The sequence below is a fragment of the Anomaloglossus baeobatrachus genome, chromosome 2 (assembly GCF_048569485.1).
Source record: "Anomaloglossus baeobatrachus isolate aAnoBae1 chromosome 2, aAnoBae1.hap1, whole genome shotgun sequence".
Lineage (NCBI taxonomy): Eukaryota > Metazoa > Chordata > Amphibia > Anura > Aromobatidae > Anomaloglossus > Anomaloglossus baeobatrachus.
In genome coordinates this window covers 343,910,967-343,931,633 of record NC_134354.1, presented here as the reverse complement: position 1 = coordinate 343,931,633, position 20,667 = coordinate 343,910,967, and the positions used below count along the sequence as shown (strand labels likewise).

Sequence of the window (20,667 nt, the reverse complement as noted above, 5' to 3'; positions counted from 1 at the left end):
GCTGGTATGGTGGCACCAGTCCAACACCCTAACCATGTGCGTGGCCAGATAGTACTTTTTAAGGTCTGTGATACCCAGGCCTCCCCTACTCTTAGGCCTGCACAAAAGAGATCGGGAAAGTCTCGCAGGTTTGTTGGCCCAGATAAATTTGATCTGTAGAGAGGCCAGTTCCTTGAAGAAAGAGCTAGGGATCCTAATCGGCAAGGATTGAAAAAGATATAAGAGACGTGGCAGGATATTCATCTTCAATATTGCACATCTCCCGAACCATGTGAAGTAGCCCTTCCCCCAGTTGGCGCAGTCTTTTCTAATTGATTGCAGGAGCGGGAGATAATTCAATTTGTAGATTTGACTAGGGTCTGCAGGCACCTGGACGCCCAGATACTTCAAGGCCTGGCTAGCCCACCTAAACTCGAACGCGGATTGTAGCGAAGTGACCAACTCAAGGGGAATAGATATATTTAGGGCCTCCGATTTTGACATATTAATTTTAAAGTTAGATAATGAGGAGTAGATTTCCAGCTCTCTCATAAGATTAGGGAGGGAAACCCGAGGGTTGGTAATAAAAAAAAGTAAATCGTCCGCATAAGCCGCGATTTTATAAGTAGAACCTGAGACGTTGGGGCCCGATATGTTAATGTTGCTTCTGATCCGGCTGAGCAGGGGTTCCAGAGTCAGTATAAAAATCAAAGGCGAGAGAGGACAACCCTGCCTTGTTCCATTGCGGATGGGGAATCTCTCTGAGAGGAGACCGTTCACTCTAACTGCTGCCGAAGGGATGCTGTACAGGGAACAAATCCAAGCAAGCATCATGCTCCCCAACCCCACAGCCCGCAGAACCTCCTCCATAAAAATCCAGTTGACTCTGTCGAACGCTTTTTCTGCGTCGGTCGACAGAAGCATCAAAGGCAGCCCAACGGATTTAGCCTTGTGTATTATGTTCAAAGCCTTAGTCGTGTTGTCCCTTGCTTCCCTGCCCGTCATGAACCCAGCCTGATCCGGGTGAACAATCTCCCCCAGCAAAGGGGAAAGTCTGTCCGAAAGAATCCTAGTGAAGAGCTTCAGATCTGTGTTGAGGAGGGAAATGGGTCGGTAACTAGAGCACGAAGTAGGATCTTTGCCCTCTTTAGGGATAACTACTATATTAGCAGCCAGGGTATCCCTTGGCAAGGGAGCAGCTTCCGAATGTGGGCCATGGTTGAATGCTGATAGAAATGGGGAAATCAAAATGGAATCCAACCTTTTGTAATAGAGCAGAGGGAAACCATCCGGGCCAGGAGCCTTGCCTGTGGGGGATTTTTTAAGTGCGGACCAGTATTCCTCCTCCGAGATGGGCCTTTCCAGATCGGCCGCATCCTCCGGCTTAAGATGTCTCAAGCCGGAGTCCGCGATGTACATCCGTATACGTTTACGCAATTCCATCCTGGCCCTCTCAGACCACCCCCCATCAATTGCATAAAGGATGGAAAAGAAATCTTTAAAAGCGGAGGCAATGTCTTTCGGCAAAGTAGCCCATCTGTCTCCCGCGATGTGCACCTTAGAGACGTATCCTCTCGCTCTCTGAGTCCTCAGAGCTCTAGCCAGGGTCCTGCCACTCTTATTGCCAAATTCATAGAAATGCCGTCTACACCTAGCCAATGTTCCCCTAGCTTTGCAGCCTAGTAGGGTCCTCAGTTCCTCCCTCTTCTTGACCAAAATGGCCCCCACATCCCCTCCCAGAGACCCCTTGTGAATTGCCTCCAGCCCTCTAATGTCTGCCAAAAGGGATGTAACCCTAGTTTCTCTTTCTCTCTTCAGGCGTGCCCCATGTTTGATGAACAGTCCCCTCACCACACATTTGTGTGCCTCCCAGACTATACCCGGGGACACCTCCCCCCCCCACTGTCTCTGAAATATTCCCGCAAGGCCTCCCTTATTTCCTGCATTGTCACCGGTTCGTCGAGTAGCGAAGTGTTCAGGGTCCATTGACTCTGCCTCCCAATGGGGTAGCCGAGGGATAGAGTTATTGTGATCAGGGCGTGATCCGAGAATGATATGCACTCGATTGAGGAAGCCACCAGAGAATGTAGATCCCCATGTTTAAGGAAAAAGAGGTCTAACCTGGAGTAGCAATCATGCGCTGCCGAGTAAAATGAGAAATCTTTGTCTGATGGGTGCATCAATCGCCAAGTGTCTATTAGTTGATGGTCATGTAGACCCCGTCGCAAGCGACGTAGTACCGAATGTGGCAAACTGGACACCCCTTTGGAGCTATCCCTCGGCGGCTCCAACACAACATTAAAGTCACCCCCGAAGACCAGAGTGCCCTCAGAGAATTCCTCTATCTGCTCAAGATAACGCAGCAATGTAGGGCATTGACCCGAATTTGGCAAGTAGACCGCCACAAAAGTGAAAGTCTGTGTAGCAATGCGTCCCTTGAGCATCAGAAGCCTTCCCTGATCATCCGATCGAGAGTCCAGCAGTTCCCAAGGGAGCGTACTGGACAATAAGATGCTCGTGCCCCTGGATCTAGGGTCCGGGGAGGGTGAATGGTGCACTACAGGATACCTTCTGTCGGCAAGTTTGTATGGTTTTGCCTCACAGTAGTGTGTTTCTTGGAGGAAAGCGACCTGAATTCTGTTTTTCCATAGTAGGTTCAGGAGAATAGACCGTTTCTCCGGGCTGTGAAGACCCTTAACATTCAGTGATCCCACCCGAAGCTCGGCTTGTCTCTGCTTTGTCATACTCCGTCATGGACCTCTGGAGGAACGAACAACAAATTACACACCCACACAAAAAAAAAAAAAAAGAGAGGGAATAAGAGGGGGGAAGGAAAGGAGGAGGGAAACGGATGAGTGGAAGAGGGAGGGTTGAGAGAATGTAGCCAAGCGAAAGCAAAGACCCTTTAGCAGGGGATAGAGAAAGATGTAGAGGAGCACAAAGTGTAAAGGAAGAGAGTGGAAAAGCAGCAGATCTGCCGCACGCAGTACCAGGGACCAGCCCAGAAACTGCTTAGGGAAAGTTAGGGACAAGAACTGACATGTGGCCAGAGCTCCATCCCGCGCCTCACATATGTATGCTTGGTGACCCAGACCCCAAACAAACGGGGAGAGTCCGTCAAATTAACCTCCCGCGATCCCTCCCGCCCAAGACAGAAATGCAAGACCCCCCCCCCTCAAACAACCCAACGTCAATAGAACAAAGTTGCATTGAACGTAAGTCAGTACGCTGTGGTCTGTTGGGCCAGTCGCACAGCCAGAACCCTTGCCAGCGGAGTAAGGAGGCAACCCCCAGCCATACTCCTCTCCCGACCCCTCAGCCACCACTTTGGTCACTTCCCCGACCCATCAGCAACCAAGAGATTTCATGACCCTCCAAGATCATCACAATGGGAGGATTGGACGCCATCCCTCCTCCTTCGCCTCCCAGTTGGGGCCTGAGGTTCCCACTCCATCCAGTCCGGGATAGAGCAGTCTGGTATTCCAAGAAAGTCATACAATTTTGAAAGCTCAGAGTGCCTCCTCAATTGGAACACAGAGTCCCCCTTGCGGACAATCAGATGAAAAGGGTGGCCCCATCTGTACGATGCACTTGCCTCTTTGATTTTGAGCAGAAGAGGGTGTAGCAACCGTCTCATGTATAGTGTACGGCCGGAGACATCCGGGAAGAGCTTCACCACAGCCCCGTCTACATCCACAGAGCCCCGCGACCAGGCTCCCTGAAGAATCCTCTCTCTATCCCCATAATAATGCAAGCGACATAAAACGTCTCTGGGAAGGAAGCAGATCTGGGGCCAGGCCTTGCGACCCTATGAATTCTGTCAAAGAGATAGGCGGCCTCAGGTGGGCGATCAGTGACTTGATTGAATATGGATAAGACTTTGGTGCGCAGCACATCTTGGGGCCAGTCCTCCGGTATACCCTTCAGCCTTATATTATTTCTTCTGCCCCTGTTTTCTTGATCGTCCAATAGCAGAGCAAGCTCCCTAATGCGGGCATTAGAAGTCTCACAGTCCCGTTCAATCCTCTCCATTCTACCCTCCAGAGACTCCTGTGCTTGCTCTGTAGCCTCTATTCTATCTTCCAGCACCACCATTTCCTCTCTCAGGGTAGTCAGCGCCATCTGCTGGGAGGATTCTATTCTAGCCACCACATCCTCCAGATCTTTTTTGCTAGGGAGGGCCAATATAAGCTCCCTCAGAGCCTGCAAATCATCCCGAGGGGGGCTGGGGGGCTGGTCGTCTGCCATCAAGGGGTCTTCTGCTTGCCCCAGAGAAGGAGGGGTACCTGGAGTGCAGAGGGACGCCGAGAATCCCATTACAGGTGATCCCCCGGATGTCATGGCCTCCTCTGTCTCCTCAGTGACATGCTGTGTGGCCGGGCCTGTGGGTCCCCCCTCCTCCATGCTTCTATACCTTGATCTGCCGCCGCCGGTCTCCCTGCTGTGACGTTCGCTCGTTTCTCCCCTCCACCCGACATCCGAGCTGCTGCAGAGGCTGTGGGCGGGCGCCGGGTCGCACCAGGGGAATCCCCAGCCGGGGAACGCTGCTGAGACGCCGGCGCCATCTTGTCCTGGGCCGCCGGCGGGAGCTCCCGGCCCGACCCTGCCAGGTATCTGGAGAGGCTCCCCTGGGACTTCCGGCCCACTCCGGGGGATGCGGAGGCGGGGGCACCGCCCGGTCTTCTCTTGGGGGCCATCCTGGACGAGGAGGGACCACCGGAGTCTGTAATATTAAGCTGTGGGCGCGGGAGCTCTGGAGGTAAGCTTCCTCACGCCACCATGTCTAGGACACGCCCCCTAGGTACATATTTTACCAGTTTTATTCCTACAAAGGGATTTTTCTTGAAATTAAGTTTACATTGAATGTGTTACTTTTTTCTACATAGTTTAGTCATTTGCTTTTGTATTTATGGGAACTATATATTTTGAAACAAACAGGATTTTTATAATATGGGATTATGTTTTCTGCTAAAATGGACAATAAAAAAGAAACCCAAAATCGTAGTTCTCTTTGTGATGGAAGCCAAAATGTATTGTCATTTGGCAACGAAACCAAGAATTTTCTATATTACAGGTTGATAGCAAATTACTTCAACAGCGAAAACGGCTTGTTTTTACTAGGAATTGAACCTAGGACCTTCTGCGTATGAAGCAGACATGATGACATCTACACTTTGAAACCTGTGAAATCCTGCAAAGTAATGGCAATTAGAGACGAGTTTTGATAACCAGGGGAAAAAAAAACAAATTCGTAGCTCTGTTGGGGATGGAAGCCAAAACATCCCATCATTCGGCATCAAAGCCAAGAACTTCATATATTATAGTTTAATTGAGTATTATTTCAACACCAAAAACAGATTGGTTTCACTGGGGATTGAACCCAGGACCTTCTGCGTGTAAAGCAGACGTGATTTCCACTACACTATGAAACCTTTGAAAGCCTGCAAAGTAATGGCAATTAGAGACGAGTTTTGACCGCCAGGGAAAAAAAAAACAAATTCGTAGCTCTGTTGGGGATGGAAGCCAAAACATCCCATCATTCGGCAACAAAACCAAGAACTTCATATATTGTAGTTTAATTGAGTATTATTTCAACACCAAGAACAGATTGGTTTTACTGGGGATTGAACGCAGGACCTTCTGCATGTTAAGCAGACGTGATGACCACTACTCTGTGAAACCTGATGGAAAGTTACTGTGTATTGGCTAGCAGAGCAGAATTGTGACTGACGGGGCCTTTCTATTGCTGAAGGAAAGTATTTTTGGTTAATGAAACATTTACAATTTTTATTACATATTTTACCAGTTTTATTCCTACAAAGGGATTTTGCTTAAAAGGAAGTTTACATTGAATGTGTTACTTTTTTCCACATAGTTTAGTTGTTTGCTTTTGTATTTAAAGGAACTATATATTTTGAAACAAACAGGATTTTTATAATATGGGATTATGTTTTCTGCTAAAATGGTCAATAAAAAAGAAACCCAAAATCGTAGTTCTCTTGGTGAGGAAAGCCAAAATATATTATCAGTTGGCAACAAAACCAAGAATTTCATATATTACAGGTTGATAGCAAATTACTTCAACAGCGAAAACGGCTTGTTTTTACTGAGGATTGAACCCAGAACCTTCTGCATGTGAAGTAGACGTGATGACCACTCCACTATGAAATCTGTGAAATCCTGCAAAGTAATGGCATTTAGAGACGAGTTTTGACAGCCAGGGGAAAAAAAAAAAAAATTTGTAGTTCTGTTTGTGATGGAAGCCAAAACATACCGTCATTCGGCAACAATGCCGAGAACTTCATATATTGTAGTTGGATAGCGTATTATTTCAACACTAAGAACAGATTGGTTTCACTGGGGATTGAACCCAGGACCTTCTACGTGTTAAGCAGACGTGATGACCACTACACTATGCAACCTGACGAAAAGTTACTGTATATTGGCTAGCAGAGCAGAATTGTGACTGACGGGGCATTTTTATTGCTGAAGGAAAGTATTTTTGGTTAATGAAACATTTACAATTATTATTACATATTTTACCAGTTTTATTCCTACAAAGGGATTTTGCTTAAATTGAAGTTTATATTGAATGTGTTACTTTTTTCTCCATAGTTTGGTCTTTTGCTTTTGTATTTTTGGGAACTATATATTTTGAAACAAATAGGATTTTTATAATATGGGATTATGTTTTCTGCTAAAATGGTCAATAAAAAAGAATCCCAAAATCGTAGTTCTCTTTGTGATGGAAGCCAAAATGTATTGTCATTTGGCAACGAAACCAAGAATTTCACATATTACAAGTCGATAGGAAATTACTTCAACACCAAAAACAGATTGGTTTCACTGGGGATTGAACCCAGGACCTTCTGCGTGTGAAGCAGACGTGATTTCCACTACACTATGAAACCTTTGAAAGCCTGCAAAGTAATGGCAATTAGAGACGAGTTTTGACCGCCAGGGAAAAAAAAAACAAATTCGTAGCTCTGTTGGGGATGGAAGCCAAAACATCCCATCATTCAGCAATAAAACCAAGAACTTCATATATTGTAGTTTAATTGAGTATTATTTCAACACCAAGAACAGATTGGTTTTACTGGGGATTGAACGCAGGACCTTCCGCGTGTTAAACAGACGTGATGACCACTACTCTATGAAGCCTGATGGAAAGTTACTGTGTATTGGCTAGCAGAGCAGAATTGTGACTGACGGGGCCTTTTTATTGCTGAAGGAAAGTATTTTTGGTTAATGAAACATTTACAATTTTTATTACATATTTTACCAGTTTTATTCCTACAAAGGGATTTTGCTTAAAAGGAAGTTTATATTGAATGTGTTACTTTTTTCCACATAGTTTAGTTGTTTGCTTTTGTATTTAAAGGAACTATATATTTTGAAACAAACAGGATTTCTATAATATGGGATTATGTTTTCTGCTAAAATGGTCAATGAAAAAGAAACCCAAAATCGTAGTTCTCTTGGTGATGGAAGCCAAAATATATTATCAGTTGGCAACAAAACAAAGAATTTCATATGTTACAGGTTGATAGCAAATTACTTCAACAGTGAAAACGGCTTGATTTTACTGGGGATTGAACCCAGGACCTTCTGCGTGTGAAGTAGACGAGATGACGACTCCACTATGAAATCTGTGAAATCCTGCAAAGTAATGGCATTTAGAGACGAGTTTTGACCGCCAGGGGAAAAAAAAAAATAATTTGTAGTTCTGTTTGTGATGGAAGCCAAAACATCCCGTCATTCGGCAACAAAGCCGAGAACTTCATATATTGTAGTTGGATAGCGTATTATATCAACACTAAGAACAGATTGGTTTCACTGGGGATTAAACCCAGGACCTTCTGCGTGTTAAGCAGACGTGATGACCACTACACTATGAAACCTGACGAAAAGTTACTGTGTATTGGCTAGCAGAGCAGAATTGTGACTGACGGGGCCTTTTTATTGCTGAAGGAAAGTATTTTTGGTTAATGAAACATTTACAATTATTATTACATATTTTACCAGTTTTATTCCTAGAAAGGGATTTTGCTTAAATTGAAGTTTATATTGAATGTGTTACTTTTTTCTCCATAGTTTGGTCTTTTGCTTTTGCATTTATGGGAACTATATATTTTGAAACAAATAGGATTTTTATAATATGGGATTATGTTTTCTGCTAAAATGGTCAATAAAAAAGAAACCCAAAATCATAGTTCTCTTTGTGATGGAAGCCAAAATGTATTGTCATTTGGCAACGAAACCAAGAATTTCACATATTACAAGTCGATAGGAAATTACTTCAACACCAAAAACAGATTGGTTTCACTGGGGATTGAACCCAGGACCTTCTGCGTGTGAAGCAGACGTGATGACCACTACACTATGAAACCTTTGAAATCCTGCAAAGTAATGGCAATTAGAGTCGAGTTTTGACCACCAGCGGAAAAAAACCAAATTCGTAGCTCTTTTGGTGATGGAAGCTAAAACATCCCGTTATTCAGCAACAAAGCCAAGAACTTTATATACTGCAGGTTGATAGTGGATTATTTCAACACCAAGAACACATGGGTTTCACTGGGGATTGAACCCAGGACCTTCGGCGTGTAAAGCAGATGTGATTTCCACTACACTATGAAACCTTTGAAAGACTGCAAAGTAATGGCAATTAGAGACGAGTTTTGACGGCCAGGGAAAAAAAAAACAAATTCGTAGCTCTGTTGGGGATGGAAGCCAAAACATCCCATCATTCGGCATCAAAGCCAAGAACTTCATATATTATAGTTTAATTGAGTATTATTTCAACACCAAAAACAGATTGGTTTCACTGGGGATTGAACCCAGGACCTTCTGCGTGTAAAGCAGACGTGATTTCCACTACACTATGAAACCTTTGAAAGCCTGCAAAGTAATGGCAATTAGAGACGAGTTTTGACCGCCAGGGAAAAAAAAACCAAATTCGTAGCTCTGTTCGGGATGGAAGCCAAAACATCCCATCATTCGGCAACAAAGCCAAGAACTTCATATATTGTAGTTTAAGTGAGTATTATTTCAACACCAAGAACAGATTGGTTTTACTGGGGATTGAACGCAGGACCTTCTGCGTGTTAAGCAGACGTGATGATCACTACTCTATGAAACCTGATGGAAAGTTACTGTGTATTGGCTAGCAGAGCAGAATTGTGACTGACGGGGCCTTTTTATTTCTGAAGGAAAGTATTTTTGGTTAATGAAACATTTACAATTATTATTACATATTTTACCAGTTTTATTCCTACAAAGTGATTTTGATTAAATTGAAGTTTACATTGAATGTGTTACTTTTTTCTCCATAGTTTGGTCTTTTGCTTTTGTATTTATGGGAACTATATATTTTGAAACAAATAGGATTTTTATAATATGGGATTATGTTTTCTGCTAAAATGGTCAATAAAAAAGAAACCCAAAATCGTAGTTCTCTTTGTGATGGAAGCCAAAATGTATTGTCATTTGGCAACGAAACCAAGAATTTCACATATTACAAGTCGATAGGAAATTATTTCAACACCAAAAACAGATTGGTTTCACTGGGGATTCAACCCAGGACCTTCTGCGTGTGAAGCAGACGTGATGACCACTACACTATGAAACCTTTGAAATTCTGCAAAGTAATGGCAATTAGAGACGAGTTTTGACTGCCAGGGGAAAAAAAACAAATTCGTAGCTCTGTTGGTGATGGAAGCTAAAACATCCCGTTATTCGGCAACAAAGCCAAGAACCTTATATACTGCAGGTTGATAGGGGATTATTTCAACACCAAGAACACATGGGTTTCACTGGGGATTGAACCCAGGACCTTCTGCGTGTAAAGCAGACGTGATTTCCACTACACTATGAAACCTTTGAAAGCCTGCAAAGTAATGGCAATTAGAGACGAGTTTTGACCGCCAGGGAAAAAAAAAACAAATTCGTAGCTCTGTTCGGGATGGAAGCCAAAACATCCCATCATTCGGCAACAAAGCCAAGAACTTCATATATTGTAGTTTAAGTGAGTATTATTTCAACACCAAGAACAGATTGGTTTTACTGGGGATTGAACGCAGGACCTTCTGCGTGTTAAGCAGACGTGATGATCACTACTCTATGAAACCTGATGGAAAGTTACTGTGTATTGGCTAGCAGAGCAGAATTGTGACTGACGGGGCCTTTTTATTGCTGAAGGAAAGTATTTTTTGTTAATGAAACATTTACAATTTTTATTACATATTTTACCAGTTTTATTCCTACAAAGGGAATTTGCTTAAAAGGAAGTTTACATTGAATGTGTTACTTTTTTCCACATAGCTTAGTTGTTTGCTTTTGTATTTAAAGGAACTATATATTTTGAAACAAACAGGATTTTTATAATATGGGATTATGTTTTCTGCTAAAATGGTCAATAAAAAAGAAACCCAAAATCGTAGCTCTCTTGGTGAGGGAAGCCAAAATATATTATCAGTTGGCAACAAAACCAAGAAGTTCATATATTACAGGTTGATAGCAAATTACTTCAACAGCGAAAACAGCTTGTTTTTACTGGGGATTGAACCCAGAACCTTCTGCATGTGAAGTAGACGTGATGACCACTCCACTATGAAACCTGTGAAATCTTTCAAAGTAATGGCATTTAGAGACGAGTTTTGACAGCCAGGGGGAAAAAAAAAATAATTTGTAGTTCTGTTTGTGATGGAAGCCAAAACATACCGTCATTCGGCAACAATGCCGAAAACTTCATATATTGTAGTTGGATAGCGTATTATTTCAACACTAAGAACACATTGGTTTCACTGGGGATTGAACCCAGGACCTTCTGCGTGTTAAGCAGACGTGATGACCAGTACACTATGAAACCTGACGAAAAGTTACTGTGTATTGGCTAGCAGAGCAGAATTGTGACTGACGGGGCCTTTTTATTGCTGAAGGAAAGCATTTTTGGTTAATGAAACATTTACAATTATTACATATTTTACCAGTTTTTTTCCTAGAAAGGGATTTTGCTTAAATTGAAGTTTATATTGAAAGTGTTACTTTTTTCTCCATAGTTTGGTCTTTTGCTTTTGTATTTATGGGAACTATATATTTTGAAACAAACAGGATTTTTATAATATGGGATTATGTTTTATGCTAAAATGGTCAATAAAAAAGAAACCCAAAATCGTAGTTCTCTTTGTGATGGAAGCCAAAATATATTATCAGTTGGCAACGAAACCAAGAATTTCAGATATTACAAGTCGATAGGAAATTACTTCAACACCAAAAACAGATAGGTTTCACTGGGGATTGAACCCAGGACCTTCTGCGTGTGAAGCAGACGTGATGACCACTACAATATGAAACCTTTGAAATCCTGCAAAGTAATGGCAATTAGAGACGAGTTTTGACCGCCAGGGGAAAAAAAACAAATTCGTAGCTCTGTTGGTGATGGAAGCTAAAACATCCCGTTATTCGGCAACAAAGACAAGAACTTTATATACTGCAGGTTGATAGGGGATTATTTCAACACCAAGAACACATGGGTTTCACTGGGGATTGAACCCAGGACTAGAGATGAGCGAACCGGTCCCGGTTCGGCTCGAGGTCGGTTCGCCGAACGGAAGTCCCGTTCGAGTTCGGTTCGTCGAACGTTTGACGAACCGAACTCGAACTGCATAGGAAACAATGGCAGGCAATCACAAACACAGAAAAACACCTAGAAAACACCCTCAAAGGTGTCCAAAAGGTCACAAACAACTCACAACACATGGGAAAGTGACAAGGACATATACTCATGTGAAAACAAAAGAGCAGGACAAGGAAAAAGAGGAGGACACACAGATATATGAGTATATGCATGGAAACATCGATTCCATTATTGTGCAACTTGAGCCCTGCTCATTTTAGGCTTCCAATCTTGATAAATTGCCTGAGCTCGCCACGTACGCCTTGGGGATCTTGTCGTGTCCTGCAGCCAGCGTTCTCTCGGAACCTGTCTTCAGTGCTGCTGGGGGTCTGCTGGCAGATAAGCACACATGTCTGTCCACTGACAATGTGGACATGGCTCTCAGAGGACTTTTTTTCCCCTGGGTCAGCCAGGGGACGGGAAAGGCACGCGTATTTTTGAGAGTGCTTCATGCAAAGCATCTTTTTCATTTTGAAAAGGGGGATTATTATTATTATTATTATTTATTTATAGAGCACCATTAATTACATATACAAGTTACAGTAGACAGACTAGTACAGAGGGAAGAGGGCCCTACCCTTGCGGGCTTACATTCTATAGGGGATCAACTGATGCCAGTCAAGTGGGGTGTGTGTGGCCCAATTAGTGGAAACGAAGGAGACTGTGGTTGGAGTCCCCTCGCTGTGTCTCTAAAAGAACCAAGATGAACAAGTCATGGCTCTCAGAGGACTTTTCTTCCCTTGGGTCAGCAAGGGGACGGGAAAGGCACGCGTATTTTTGAGAGTGCTTCATGCAAAGCATCTTTTTCTTTTTCAAAAGGGGGTGTCAACCGATGCCAGTCAAGTGGGGTGTGTGTGGCCCAGTTAGTGGAAACGAGGGAGACTGTGGTTTGAGTCCCCTTGCTGTGTCTCTAAAAGAACCAAGATGAACAAGTCATGGCTCTCAGAGGACTTTTCTTCCCCTGGGTCAGCCAGGGGACGGGAAAGGCACGCGTATTTTTGAGAGTGCTTCATGCAAAGCATCTTTTTCTTTTTCAAAAGGGGGGGTCAACCGATGCCAGTCAAGTGGGGTGTGTGTGGCCCAGTTAGTGGAAACGGGGGAGACTGTGGTTGGAGTCCCCTCGCTGTGTCTCTAAAAGAACCAAGATGAACAAGTCATGGCTCTCAGAGGACTTTTCTTCCCCTGGGTCAGCCAGGGGACGGGAAAGGCACGCGTATTTTTGAGAGTGCTTCATGCAAAGCATCTTTTTCTTTTTCAAAAGGGGGCTCAACCGATGCCAGTCAAGTGGGGTGTGTGTGGCCCAGTTAGTGGAAACAAGGGAGACTGTGGTTGGAGTCCCCTCGCTGTGTCTCTAAAAGAACCAAGATGAACAAGTCATGGCTCTCAGAGGACTTTTCTTCCCCTGGGTCAGCCAGGGGACGGGAAAGGCACGCGTATTTTTGAGAGTGCTTCATGCAAAGCATCTTTTTCTTTTTCAAAAGGGGGCTCAACCGATGCCAGTCAAGTGGGGTGTGTGTGGCCCAGTTAGTGGAAACGAGGGAGACTGTGGTTGGAGTCCCCTCGCTGTGTCTCTAAAAGAACCAAGATGAACAAGTCATGGCTCTCAGAGGACTTTTTTTCCCCTGGGTCAGCCAGGGGACGGGAAAGGCACGCGTATTTTTGAGAGTGCTTCATGCAAAGCATCTTTTTCTTTTTCAAAAGGGGGGGTCAACCGATGCCAGTCAAGTGGGGTGTGTGTGGCCCAGTTAGTGGAAACGAGGGAGACTGTGGTTGGAGTCCCCTTGCTGTGTCTCTAAAAGAACCAAGATGAACAAGTCATGGCTCTCAGAGGACTTTTCTTCCCCTGGGTCAGCCAGGGGACGGGAAAGGCATGCGTATTTTTGAGAGTGCTTCATGCAAAGCATCTTTTTCTTTTTCAAAAGGGGGGGTCAACCGATGCCAGTCAAGTGGGGTGTGTGTGGCCCAGTTAGTGGAAACGAGGGAGACTGTGGTTGGAGTCCCCTCGCTGTGTCTCTAAAAGAACCAAGATGAACAAGTCATGGCTCTCAGAGGACTTTTCTTCCCCTGGGTCAGCCAGGGGACGGGAAAGGCACGCGTATTTTTGAGAGTGCTTCATGCAAAGCATCTTTTTCTTTTTCAAAAGGGGGCTCAACCGATGCCAGTCAAGTGGGGTGTGTGTGGCCCAGTTAGTGGAAACGAGGGAGACTGTGGTTGGAGTCCCCTCGCTGTGTTTTACATGCTTTTAGAAGGTCATGACATGGCTTGGAGGTTGACTTTCATCATCTGCAAACTGTTGGCTACCAAAATGCTGCCTTTCCAACAACTGTGGTTATAGACAATGAGGAACAGACTGATGAAGATGAGACGCAGATACCCGATTGGGATGATAACTTAAATATTCGGTCAGGGCAAGAAGATGCTCGGTCTGAGGGGGAGGGGAGTGCAAACACAACAATTGATGATGAAGTTCTAGATCCCACCTACTGTCAACCCACAGTCAGACACTCGAGGAGGTCAACAGAGGCGGTGGAGGAGGATGCAACCGACGTCGAAGTAACCTTGCGCCTTCCTGGACACAGTCGGAGCACTGGTAGCACGTCTACAACTGCATCCTCAGCCACCACTCTGCCTCTGAGCATTATTCGGGGTGGATCAACAGGTCGCATGGCCTCTAAGCCTTGCCTAGCCTGGTCCTTTTTTGACATAGAAAAAGATCGCCCAAATTATGTGATCTGTAACATTTGGCATGGTTATCTTACTAGAGGTCAAAACCTCAGCAGTTTGACAACTTCTTCCATGAATCGTCACATGAATAAATATCATATGGCCTGGTGGGAAGCTCACCGTGCTGCAATGCGGCCTAGCGGAGCCAACCATCCACCGCCTGCCCCTTCCAGTGCATCCGCGCGCTCGTCATCTTCTAGGACTGTGGGGACAGCTGTCACACCTGTTTTTCCACCCACAACTTCCACCACTGTAACCGCAACAGGCAGTTTGCTTGGTAGATCGTCAGTTGGTTTGGAAGGGGAAACAAGTGATTGTGTACAGCTCTCTCAAACATCGATAGCACCAACGTTGGAGGAAGGCAACATCATGTCTCCGCCTGCACTTTCCTCACAAACCTGCATTTTTCCAGGGACATCCTACTCAACACCGTCTACAGACAGCAGCCAGATCTCTGTCCCTCAGATGTGGTCAAATAAAAGGCCACTTACTGCGACCCATGACAAAGCTAAGTGGTTGACTCTATCCCTCTGTAAGCTGTTGGCTACCGAAATGCTGCCTTTACGCTTAGTGGACACACAGGATTTTACAGACCTTATGTCTGTCGCTGTGCCCCAGTACCAGATGCCCAATCACCACTGCTTCTCCAAGAAAAGCATGCCCGCGCTACACCAGCATGTCGCACACAACATCACCACTTCCTTGAGAAACTCTGTGTGCGACAGGGTGCATTTCAACACAGATACTTGGACCAGTAAGCATAGACAGGGTCATTACATGTCACTGACTGGGCACTGGCAAACTATGGTGAGAGATGGAGAAGGGTCTGCTGTACAAGTCTTGCCGTCCCCACGAGTTGTTTCAATCCTTCTTCTGTATGTAGAAGTTAATACACTGCTTCAGCCTCTTCAACCTCGTGTGGGTCCTCCACCTTGGCGCAAACCCTGTGTGGTCAGGCCACCCTTCCTTGCAACTGCGCACAAGGACTACCACACACCTCCTTACTATGCTGGCAGCAGAGCTCAATGCCATCAGGCGGTCAAAGTTTTACTTTGAAATGTATGGGAAATGTGAGTCACACCGCTATTCCAGAGAATAGTAGTCAGGCAGGGTCAAAACATTAATTGAGGAACAGGAACACAATGGGACGGCCAGGACTTAATCAGAAAACAAGCAGAGGTGAAATGCGGATCGGCCAACAAGGTACATAAACAGCAAGCAGGAAAAGTAGTCAGGTAACAAGCACACAAAATCCTAAAACTGAACTGGGGGTAAAATTAACCAGAGGTTCATAGCTATGTCTGGCAGTGGTCTGCAGACAGGATGGGCATAAAAAAGGGTGTGGTGTCTTCCCATTGGTTGTAGCTGAATGATGGTATTTCATCTGTGAGATACCCACCAGCTACATTCAGCCAGAGATTCTGCATCTGTCAAGGTAATGCAGCCCAGTGGGTGAGCATAACCTGCGTCCACCTGCGCCGCTGGCATCGACTCCTCTCCCATCATCAGCACTATTCATGAAAGGAACACGTTGTCACCTGGCGACCGGAGTACAAATTGACGGAGCGGACTCCGTTTGTGACTTAACAGCCGTGTGCGGCAATGATGCAAACCTGGCTGCGGGCCATCCTCAGGGCAATGTGACACACGTGCCTTGTATGGCTCACGTGTTGAACCGAATTCTCCAGCAATTTTTAAAACACCATCACGGCCTACATGGCCTTGTGCAGCGGGCACGCTCGCTATGTGCTCACTTCCATCGTGCGCACACAGCAGCTCAACAACTTTCATCACTCCGGAAGTCTTAGGGTCTGGCAGTTAAACGCCGGAAATGCGATGTTCCGACACGCAGGAATTGGAATCTGCACATGTTGCAGCGTGTGTGGCAGCACCGCAGAGCCCTGCTGAAATACGGTATGACATATATCCTGGGATAACTTGATCAAGAGGTGGTGCAGATCACGCTGCTGGAGTGGTGTCAGATCAAGGACCTATGCACCCTGCTACACAGTTCACAAATGTCGACGAAGATGTTTTGCACTGGCAATGTCATTCTCAGCGTGACAATTCTAGTCATCTACATGATGGAGCACACTGTAATTATTATTCGGAGTCAGGTGTTGGGACAAGAGGAAGGGGAGGAAGTACAGGAGGAGTCATATGCGGAAGGGATAACAAGATCTACGAGGTCCAGATGGTCAGCGGCACCTATGCGGCAGTCATGGTGAGGGAGAGGGATTAACAAGGGCGCATAGTATCAGCAAAAAGTGTTGATGAAAGTGCAGGAGCCCATGAAGAAATGGAGGACGAACTGGCGATGGGCATGGAAGACTCAGCAGATGAGTGAGAGCTTGCTCACATTTCGGTTGTTCGAGGTTGTGGGGAGAGGGCAGAGGAAGGATGCACGATTCTCACCTCTCTGCCACCAACACACTAAGGACTTGGTCCTCCTGGATGCACAAGACACATGAGCGCCTTCTTGCTGCACTACCTACATGACCCTCGGATTGTATGAATTTGAAGTAATCCTGAATACTGGGTTGCCACACTGTTAGATCCCCGGTACAAGACAAAATTTGGCGAACTAATTCCTGCCATAGAAATGGACGCACGTATACAGGAGTATCTGCAGAATGTGGTACGCAATCTTAGATCTACTTTTCCACTAAACACCAGTGCTGCACAGAGTGAATCTCAACGCTTTGTCATGGATAGGAGGAAATGGTCTTTTACTTGTCCACATCGGAGGGACCGAGGGATGGCTGCTGTGCTGAGATGGCATTGAGTACGGTGTCCCTGCACAGTTGCACTTTTGGTCATATCCCAAAATGAGTTTAAAAAGGACAGATGCTGTTGGAAAGGGGAACAGGTGTGTTGGAAAGGGGAAAAAAGTTTTGGTCCGTGGATTTGGTGGTTAAGCAACTGTAACATTTGCTGAAGAAACACCATCTGTTACAGTGGGACTGGCAGATTTGGATAAAGTGGTATATAATCTGTGACCGCTATATAACGAAAATTAATAAGAAAAGAAAGAGAAAGGTATATATCCCCATCAGCAGTCAGTGTCCACCGTGCTCCCAGTTGGAAAAGGAGAGGTTGGCAACTGGAAGGTTTGGTGGAGGATACAGAGCTGTGTGGCTATGAAACTAATAGTAGCCTGAAACGAGTTAGACGCCATTCGGATCTGGAGACTGTGAGCCCTGTTAGCGTCACAGGGTCCACATGCCCACCCAGCCCAGGAACTACCTGTTAACAACACAGGGGCCATTGAGTACGCTGACCGTGTGCGTAGGGGCCACACCTGTGGACAGCAGGCGCATCAGCAGCAGCAGGCCTGTTAATGCCACTGGGCTGCACAAGCAGGACTGGTAGGACAGGAGCTGGTCTTAACCGTTCTGCGTTACCAACTGTGGTGGTGGCCTGCATCCACCACCCTATCCCTGCCTACCTCTGGCCTAAAGCCGCAATGGGTCCAACACATGGAGGTGTGCTCTTTCGGAGCATAATAGAAGACTGCGCACCTCCTTGTTGGCTCCAGCCCCTTTTATAACCTGGGTCCGCCCCAAACCAGGGTGAACCACAATGCACCTCCTGGAGACAAAAGTAGAGTGACACGTCATGAGTGGCATAACTAGCGTCCTATTTGGAAACGCAACTTCAATGATGACCTCATGGCTGCCATGACCCAAACACCTCACCAGTCATCGTCTGACCATCAATAATGCGGTGACAAGCCATAGGTGTGGGCCTCTGCAAGCCATTTGGGAGGACACCTGATGCCCTGTGGTCTATATGGGACCCCCACATCAGGGCCAGGGCCAAAGAGTTCATTACCGGACCTAGTCTCTGATGCAGGAAGTGCCTGAGCATGCTCAGTAGCATGAAATACAGTCTCTGAAAAAAGACTATCAGCTTTAGCGTGGTGTCTAGGCACAAAACAGGACTTAGACCCGGCACGGAATGCAAGCACCTGTGCAAAGAGGCTTTTCACACTTAGTGTGGGAGCATGCGCTGTATCCCGAAAAGAAGACTTAGCGTCAGGAATAACACAGTCAGGCTGAGCATACTCACTACGCAAAACACTGTAATTATGCTGCAGCTGGGGTACATCGGCACACGCATGCACACTAGCTGCCTCTCCACACTTAGACGTGGAGGGAAAATTGCTCTTGGAGATGCTGTCTATGAAATGAAGGAAAAGCTAAAGGAAGCCTGACTTTCTATCCCTCCGAATTATGAAATGCAGCAATGAATTCCATGAGTTTGCTATAACATTAGCGTAGCAAAATGTGCATCAGGGTGTGATGTAGAGGTGCTAGAAATAGCTTGTCACCAGTGGGGCACTAATGGAATACAACAGCCAGTTCTATGATGCCACTAAATGGCAGTATTTTGTGCTATCATTATAGCTTATTAAAAACAGAGCAGGAGGTTCTCATGCAGAGGTGCTGCACATAGATTTGCAGTAGTGTGAATAGACAAAAGTCCAATAGCCACGTTTAGGATGCCAGTAGGTACACTGAGTGTTTGCTAGTATAATGGCTGAATTTAAAAAAGTTTGAGTGTGCAATGAAGGCAGACGTGCTGCAAATATCGTTCCAATAGTGTGAATAGACAAAAGTCCAATAGCCACATTTAGGATGCCACTAGGTACACTGAGTGTTTGCTAGTATAATGGCTGAGTTTAAAAAAGTTTGAGTGTGCAATGCAGGCAGACGTGCTGCAAATATCGTTCCAATAGTGTGAATAGACAAAAGTACAATAGCCACGTTTAGGATGCCAGTAGGTACACTGAGTGTTTGCTAGTATAATGGCTGAATTTAAAAAAGTTTGAGTGTGCAATGCAGCAGACGTGCTGCAAATATCGTTCCAATAGTGTGAATAGACAAAAGTACAATAGCCACGTTTAGGATGCCAGTAGGTACACTGAGTGTTTGCTAGTATAATGGCTGAGTTTAAAAAAGTTTGAGTGTGCAATGCAGGCAGACGTGCTGCAAATATCGTTCCAATAGTGTGAATAGACAAAAGTACAATAGCCACGTTTAGGATGCCAGTAGGTACACTGAGTGTTTGCTAGTATAATGGCTGAATTTAAAAAAGTTTGAGTGTGCAATGCAGGCAGACGTGCTGCAAATATCGTTCCAATAGTGTGAATAGACAAAAGTACAATAGCCACGTTTAGGATGCCAGTAGGTACACTGAGTGTTTGCTAGTATAATGGCTGAGTTTAAAAAAGTTTGAGTGTGCAATGCAGGCAGACGTGCTGCAAATATCGTTCCAATAGTGTGAATAGAAAAAAGTACAATAGCCACGTTTAGGATGCCAGTAGGTACACTGAGTGTTTGCTAGTATAATGGCTGAATTTAAAAAAGTTTGAGTGTGCAATGCAGGCAGATGTGCTGCAAATATCGTTCCAATAGTGTGAATAGACAAAAGTCCAATAGCCACATTTAGGATGCCACTAGGTACACTGAGTGTTTGCTAGTATAATGGCTGAGTTTAAAAAAGTTTGAGTGTGCAATGCAGGCAGACGTGCTGCAAATATCGTTCCAATAGTGTGAATAGACAAAAGTACAATAGCCACGTTTAAGATGCCACTAGGTACACTGAGTGTTTGCTAGTATAATGGCTTAGTTTAAAAAAGTTTGAGTGTGCAATGCAGGCAGACGTGCTCTGCAAATGTCTTTGCACTAGTGGGACTATAGCAAAGTCCAATAGCCACGTTTAGGATGCCACTAGGTACACTGACTGTTTGCTAGTATAATGGCTTAGTTAAAAAGAGTTGGAGTCTGCAATGCAGTCAGACGTGCTCTGCAAATGTCTTTGCACTAGTGGGACTATAGCAAAGTCCAATAGCCACGTTTAGGATGCCACTAGGTACACTGAGTGTTTGCTAGTATAATGGCTTAGTTTAAAAAAGTTGGAGTGTGCAATGCAGGCAGACGTGCTCTGCAAATGTCTTTGCACTAGTGGGACTATAGCAAAGTCCAATAGCCACGTTTAGGATGCCACTAGGTACACTGAGTGTTTGCTAGTAAAATTGCTTAGTTTAAAAAAGTTGGAGTGTGCAATGCAGGCAGACGTGCTCTGCAAATGTCTTTGCACTAGTGGGACTATAGCAAAGTCCAATAGCCACGTTTAGGATACCACTAGGTACACTGAGTGTTTGCTAGTATAATGGCTTAGTTATAATGAGTTGGAGTGTGCAGAGGACAGGAGGGTACAGTGGCAGGATTGTGGTGCTCTGAGTAGAGGAATGGAAGCCTGCCTTTCTATTCCCTCCTAATGGT

The 20,667-nt window shown here is 45.1% G+C and overlaps 4 non-coding genes across 4 annotated transcripts; all 4 read right to left on the bottom strand.

Annotated features, from left to right (window-relative positions):
* Window positions 1-5,338: 5,338 nt before the first annotated feature.
* Window positions 5,339-5,411, bottom strand: TRNAV-UAC (transfer RNA valine (anticodon UAC)). Its single transcript has one exon. It is a non-coding gene; the product is annotated as a tRNA-Val (tRNA).
* A 2,885-nt stretch (window positions 5,412-8,296) lies between these two features.
* Window positions 8,297-8,369, bottom strand: TRNAV-CAC (transfer RNA valine (anticodon CAC)). Its single transcript has one exon. It is a non-coding gene; the product is annotated as a tRNA-Val (tRNA).
* Window positions 8,370-8,795: 426 nt separating this feature from the next.
* TRNAV-UAC (transfer RNA valine (anticodon UAC)) lies at window positions 8,796-8,868 on the bottom strand. The gene has a single exon. It is a non-coding gene; the product is annotated as a tRNA-Val (tRNA).
* Window positions 8,869-9,783: 915 nt separating this feature from the next.
* On the bottom strand, window positions 9,784-9,856 carry TRNAV-UAC (transfer RNA valine (anticodon UAC)). Its single transcript has one exon. It is a non-coding gene; the product is annotated as a tRNA-Val (tRNA).
* Between the last annotated feature and the right edge of the window lie 10,811 nt (window positions 9,857-20,667).